This window comes from Fukomys damarensis, unplaced genomic scaffold (assembly GCF_012274545.1).
Source record: "Fukomys damarensis isolate Sample0158 unplaced genomic scaffold, DMR_v1.0_HiC HiC_scaffold_13, whole genome shotgun sequence".
NCBI lineage: Eukaryota > Metazoa > Chordata > Mammalia > Rodentia > Bathyergidae > Fukomys > Fukomys damarensis.
Window position 1 is genome coordinate 12,461,715 of NW_022900925.1, and position 6,898 is coordinate 12,468,612.

Genomic DNA, 6,898 nt, shown 5'->3' on the forward strand with positions numbered 1-6,898 from the left:
GGCTGTTTCCAAGTTTTAGCTATTACAAACTGTGCTGCTATGAACATGGGTGTGCATATATCACTGTGGTATGATTCTTTTAATTCTTTTGGAAAGATACCCAACAGAGGGATGGCTGGGTCAAATGGAACCTCTAATCCTAGTTCTTTGAGGTGTCTCCATATTGTCTTCCATAGTGGTTGCACCAATCTGCACTCCCACCAACAATGGAGAAGGGTTCCTTTCTCCCCACAACCGCGCCAACATTTGTTGTTGTGTGATTTCTTGATATCAGCCATTCTTTGTGGGATGAGGTGAAATCTCAGAGTTGTTTTCATCTGCCATCTCTCGAATGACCAGAGATGTAGAGCATTTTTTCATATATTTCCTTGCTGCTTTTATTTCTTTGTCTGAGAAATGTCTGTTCATTTCAGATGCCCATTTTTGAATTGGGTCTTTATATTTGGGGGAGCTGGTTGTTTTAAGTTCTTTGTATATTCTAGATAATAGTCCTTTGTCTGAGGAGCAGCTGGTAAAAAGCTTTTCCCACATTGTAGGTTGTCTCTTAGTTCTGTGGATGGTTTCTTTTGCAGTGCAGAAGCTTTTTAATAAGATGAGATCCCAGTTGTTGATTCTTTCTGCTAGTTTCCATGCTACTGAGGATTTGTTCATAAAGTCTTTTCCTGTGCCATTGTCTTCCAGAGTTCTGTCTAACTTATCTTCCAGCAAGTTTAGTGTTTTTGTTTTTATATTTAGATCTTTAATCCCATCCAGTGTGTTCTTAAATCTCATTTGTTATTATTTTTATGTCTCATAGTTCAATTTGGGTCTTTTATTATACACTCTGTATATAAAATGCATTCTTCCCTGTGTTATTTTTATATCTTCTGACATGTTCAACCTTTCATCTTATTTATTAAATAGATGCAATGTAATTTTAATAATTGTTAACACCTTTGTCTAATTCTATTTGTCTTATCTCTGGAACATTTTCTATTGATTGATTTCTCTCCTCCTTATGAGGTGTATGTTTTGTGTCTGATTTTTTTGGTTTGCATGCCCACCATGTGAATCCCCCACCCCGTACTAGGAATTGAACTCAAGACCTTGTGTTTGCCATGCAGGCATGGTGCCCCCAGCCATGTGAATCCTAACCTTATTAAATGTGGGATATTTTTGTATTCTTACAAATACAAAATATTCTTGAACTTTGTTCTAGTAACTTTTAAGTTCATTGTAAATAGATTGATCTCCTTTGGGTCTTGATTTTAAGCTATTTGATAGATCCAGAGTGATGTTAAATGAAAGATTAATGCTTTCCTACTACTTAGGCAAAAAAATTTCTAAGTCCTCTCCTTGATCCCCAAGTTTTGTGGTTCCTGCCTTAGCTGTTGGAAACAAGCTGTGTTCCTAGTGCATGTGAGCTTTGGGGAGTGCTCCTTTTCTTCAGGTGGTGTTTTTCCTGACTTGGTTTCCTCACACACATATAATGATAAGTTCTCAGCTGAATAGGGACCTTTACTTGTCTCTAGAGTTTTCTATCTGTGCAACACTCAATTTCCGTATACTTCCCTGTGCATCCTCGCTGTGTTACCTTCCCTGTACAATACTTCCTGCTTTTTCTCCTCAGCCCAGAAAGATGATAGTACTCTGCCAGAATTCCTCCTTCTTATATTGCAGCCAGAAGGCTTTCTTTCTCCAGATAGTAAACTGTGCTCACCCTTGTTTCTTCAGTTATTCTAGGTAAAAGGGTGAATCTGTGCCAGAAACCACCACCCCAACCTCCTCTTGCTCCCCACTCCTCCTTTTATATTATAATTTAATATAAAAATTTGGGGAGGTTAAGTTTATAATTTAGTTTCTAGTAACAGAATATTCAGATGGAACTGTGGACAAATTTATGGAGTTATTTTCATATCTCAAAGATAGACGATATCACTGTCTCCCAGAGAGGAATGCAATGATTTCTGTGACTTCGTGTATCTTCGAGGAAAAATTAATAGTATATTATATGGGAAAAATGTTTTGAGGGAGGTACAGAAGTTTAAAATAAATACTGCTTGGCAAAAAGGATTGACTGTGGCAGTTAGGTTTTGTCCCTTGGCTCCAAACTCCTATACTCAGTTGTTGGTAAAACAAAATAAAGTAAGACCTAAAATAATAGGTCTCAGTCTATTTCTTTTCTTTTCTTTCTTTTTTTTTTTTTTTTTTTTTTTTTTTTTTTTTGTTTTTTTTTTTTTTTGTTTAAATCAGGGACCAAACTCAGGACCTTGCACTTTCAAGACAGGCAGCAGAACCACTGGGCTAAATCCCTACTCTGTCTCAGCCTGTTTCTACTTTGCCACCTGGCTCCATATTGGGTGCTGCCAACAAGAGGCACTAGAGGGAGCATTCAGTTCTTGAGGAGCAGGGACAGTGCTCCCTGTCTCCCTACTGCTTGCCACCTTATGCTTCCTGTGAGTATACTCTCACCAGCAACACTTCATCCTGGCAGCAGCTTCTCTTAGGGACAGCTGAATCCACTTTGCAGTTTTCTGTTTGAAGAACCTATTTTATTGCACCTATACTTTAATTTTATTTATCTATTTATCATAGAAAATCATGATTATTTTATCATTATTTCTTTAACAACCATATTGCAGCTGAGTGATAAGCCTGTAGTATCACATTAACCTTCCACCTTGCAAGCTACCATGCACAAACAACACATACATTAGAAGTTCTAATCACTTGAAGAATACTAGTTTTCTTCCCCCATCCTAACACAACTTCAAAAATTCCTTTCAAGTATAAACATAAATACTTTATCCTCACCCCCTTGGCCACTGCCCTTAGTTAATCTTTACACATTGGTTAATCTTACCTGGGGAGACTACCTGGAGGGATTGCTCAGCAATGCCGAGGGTACTGGACTATCAAATACATAAAGTTAGTCTTCAAATAACACCTGGCTATCTGTAGATCTGAGATGGTTGGAAAATAAGACCACTATGACCTAATGGAAGTTGCCCTAGGATGACTTCTTAGACCCACTCCTCATGTTAAAATCAGATACAAAAATCCCTACTTTCTTCCTGGGAGTACATTTCTCTATTAGAACTCACCAGCTGCTCTCTTGCAGTGTATTGATAAACTCTTCACTTTTCTGTATCCCTTGACTATTGGTAAATGCTTTTACCACCCATGTTACCAACCTTTTGCATCCAACTCTTCATATGGCATTTATTTATTTTGGTACTGGAGGTTGAATCCAAGGATTCCACATTGAGCTACATCCCCATTCCTTTTTGTTTTATTTTTAAATTTTGAAATGATCCTGCTAAGTTGCTCAGGTGGGACTTGAACTTGCAGTCCTCCTGCCTCAGCTTTCCCCAGTGCTGGGATTAGTGTGCCAGTGTGCCCAGTTGCATTCCACTTTGGTCCTAGCTTCAACTCTATGAGTTCCCTCCTCCAAGTTTCCAAGTTTTAATAATTATGATTTCTGTTCACTCCTACCTACTATTAAGGAAGAGCATCTTTCCATATACTTATTATCCATGCAAGTTTGCTTTTGTGTGAATTGCCTATTCAGAACCTTTGCTTATTTTCTTTCTCATATTTTATTGATTTTATGAGTCCCAAATATCCTGGACAGAATTTATTTGCATTACAAGTATATTCTCAAAGTTTTTGGCTTGCCTCTTTTCATTTTTAATTTTTTTAAGTTCAGAAGTGAGTTCTTCACCATTTCATAATGAAATGTTTCCTAGTACAGTGACCCAACAGGAGTGTATGCAGTGGTCTTTAAGCTTCCAGTCAAAACTATTAAAGGCTGATGAAATCAATTCAGTAGATCACAATCACCGTTTAAAGGAAAATGACGTAGGACAAAAAATATCAAAGTATATAATACTGTTTAAAACAGAGGAGTAGAGAAAAGGAAAGGAAGAAAGGAGAAATTTGAACAATTTAGGCATAAACCAATATTAAAGTTTTCATTACAGTACAATGTTGCATCAAGGGAATAGGCTCCCACGATGCCAATCCAACAAGTATCTTGATAAGAAAAATTTATAGAAAAAGAGACTAGTATGTCAAAAATCATTGTTATCACAGTATAAGAAAAAAATTTGTAATGAAGGAAGTAGATTTTTTTGAAAGATGTTAAAAGACACCAAAGGCCATTTGTTCTCTGCAAAATTGACAGGAACTGAATGTGTTGGTAGTTGGTTTCTCAGGAAAGGTCTTAATTCCATTAAAATTTATCAGAAAATTGCTTAAACACTTGATCAAAAGGATCATTGACCCCCAAAGTGTACTTGACTCAGCCAGGAGTGGGACAGTCTGTTGTTTTACAGTGTAAAGGCCTATTTCATGAAACGTGTTTCAGAACATGCGTGCCATATCTTGAATCAAACTTTACCTTTTAGTGTGTCGCTGTCAAAGAAGTTTGAAAAACACTATGATATTCTTTAGAGCTAAGCTCTGTTCAAAGCCTTGGGAATTCCAGATCTGTAGAAAACCTCTTCATCTTTGCAAGCACCTAACAGAGGCTCCTCTGGATTCCCTCGCAAACTCAATCTGCATACCTGTTAGACTCAGAAATTAATCTCTCCAGCCAAGGTCTACTCTTTGCTTTCTAAGATTTTATTTGCAAGAGAATACCAATGCTAAAATAAAATATTTGAAAATCATCAAGGTATTTTGATTCCTTTGTTTTACTGTAAGGAACCAAGTTCAGCACTAAGACACCTTGCCAGTCACGTGCCACTTGGGGTACCCAGAAAGCTTCCCTACCCATGTGACAATATATAGTTAATGCCCATAGGTTACCCATGTTCCCTTTTAAAAGGACCAAAAGATAGGGTTTAAGGGATTAAATTGCTCCTTGATGTTTTCATTGGTCAGATTCCTTTACCATTTCCAAGACCACTTTATCCATTAGCTACAACCACCTGTCTTTCTACCCTGTGAACTATCCAAGAACCTACAGGCCTGAAAAACTCACTGGCTTCAAATTACAAACTGGAAACAAAATTGAAAGTAATATGTCCTAATGTGAATAAACTCTAATATGCATCATATGATATGGATTAGAACCTCCAAAAATTAGAATGTGTAGAATTTAGGAAGGTGTTAAAATGTTTCCACAAGGTACTTATTTGCATATCTGATTCCTGATGAGATTATAGCATGGAACATCTTTCCAGAAGTGATAAGACTAATACACTCATCCCAGTATTTGGCCAGGAATGGCCCAAGACAATAGATTTCTTCCCATTGCCTAAGACATCTGGGCAACTGTGATTACTGATGGCCTCAGGTATGTGAATTCACCTCAAGGGGGCCCTCTACTCCATTATAAAATGAGGTGTTTGAACAAATCCCTGGTCTGTGATTCCTGAAGTGAGGAATAGTGAGCAAGGTGATTTTAGGAAGTATAGAAATATATTCATTTTGATAGTTAAATATTTTAATGTGTCCTAGGGGAAATACAGTTGGCTCTGAAACTTGCAGTTTCACCAACATTTAATTTAGGCTAGAATGGGCACTTAAAATGCTTAAGTGAGTTTATTTAAAGAAAGATAATCTGATTCCATAAACAGTTTGCCATGGATGCGGTTAAAGGTTTGAAAGTGCTATGGTGCACACTGACTGAAGTTTGGGAAGCTACTGTACTCATTTAGTTCATTGAATTAATGTTTTTCAAATTCTAATAGTGGGAATCTGGGAGTGTGGCATCAATTTAGTGAACTGCAACTAACATTTTATTCTTCCTCTTAATGAGCTAAAATAGAAAAATATAGAATATATCAGAACCCTCGCTTATAGCAAAGATTGTTTTTATTTACAGAATCACAGGTAAATATATTCTTATTGAGAGTTACTGTAAAAAAAAAAAAAAGTTGGGAGAAAAGCACACCCTTTGAGACCTTGTTTATCTTTAATTTTGTGCCATAACAGGCAGTGGGCAGCAGAGGACAGACAGTCCCTGCATAGCAGCAGAGGCCACAAGGAAGTGCCAAGCAGGACAGCAGCCTGAGGTTACTTGTTTCTTTTCCTTTTTACTGAACTGTGGATCACACCCAAAGCCTCGTGCATGCTAGGCAAGCACTCTACTACTGAGCTATACCCTGAGCCCACCTGAGGTTTTTAACAGAAAACCCAACCCTGCTTGCCTTTAGAAGTGACAGCTTGAGTGAGACAACCCAAGTGCCCTGGTCCTCCCAGGCAGTGTGTTCTCTTCACGTGGCATTGCTAGGTCAGTTTCTAGTCAGCGTTCCCAGGTTTGATTCTCGTCTCTGGATTTTTCTTACCCCCCTGGAGACACTTCGGGTATGAATAGTTTTTCATAAACAAGGTCCTATGAATCAGGATGGGTCTATAGCCATGGTCAGTTTGGAAAATCAGAGCATGGAACATGCCCACATTGATTCAGGAAGGACCTTCCTGTCCTTCAATTCTGGAGAGAGCTCCAGGGTAGCTTGGATACCTAAGGGCAGTGAATGTGTACTGAGCACTCGCTCTCCACCAGGTACGGTTTGAAGCCCTCTGTGTATTCTAACTCATGCCTTCCTCACATCTGCGTGAAATAGGTCAAGACACTAAGAGGCTAAGTGAGAGGCTAAGTGACTTGCCGAGTGTTCCTGGCCTGGCAGAGGCAGGGCCAGAATCCAAACCCAAGCAGGCTGGCTCCAGGGCTTATACTTTTAACCACTAGAGGCTGCTGTGTAAGAGGAATAGACGCCTGGTCCTCAATATGTTGGTTGTATCAACTTTTATTGTTTGAGACAAAGTCTTGCTACGTAGCCCAGGCTAGCCGAGGCTAGCTCACAGTGATCCTCCTTCCTCAGCCAGCCTCCTGAGTGCTGGGATTACAAGGTATGTGCCGCCTCGCTTGGCAGTGCATCCACTTTTTTTTTTTTTTTTTTTTTTTTTT

General features: G+C 38.6%; 1 protein-coding gene across 8 annotated transcripts in view; it reads left to right on the forward strand.

Moving 5' to 3' along the window:
- The window catches only part of CUNH17orf100 (chromosome unknown C17orf100 homolog), a 56,265-nt gene that overhangs the window by 5,406 nt on the left and 43,961 nt on the right, over positions 1 to 6,898 (forward strand). Inside the window, exon 3 of one of the 8 annotated variants that reach the window (XM_010611333.3) lies at positions 5,923 to 6,293. The exons of the other annotated variants lie outside the window; for them this stretch is intronic. The gene's annotated coding sequence lies outside the window, so the exon portion shown is untranslated. Of the gene's footprint in view, positions 1 to 5,922; positions 6,294 to 6,898 lie in introns of those variants that run through there. 8 annotated transcript variants of the gene reach the window in all.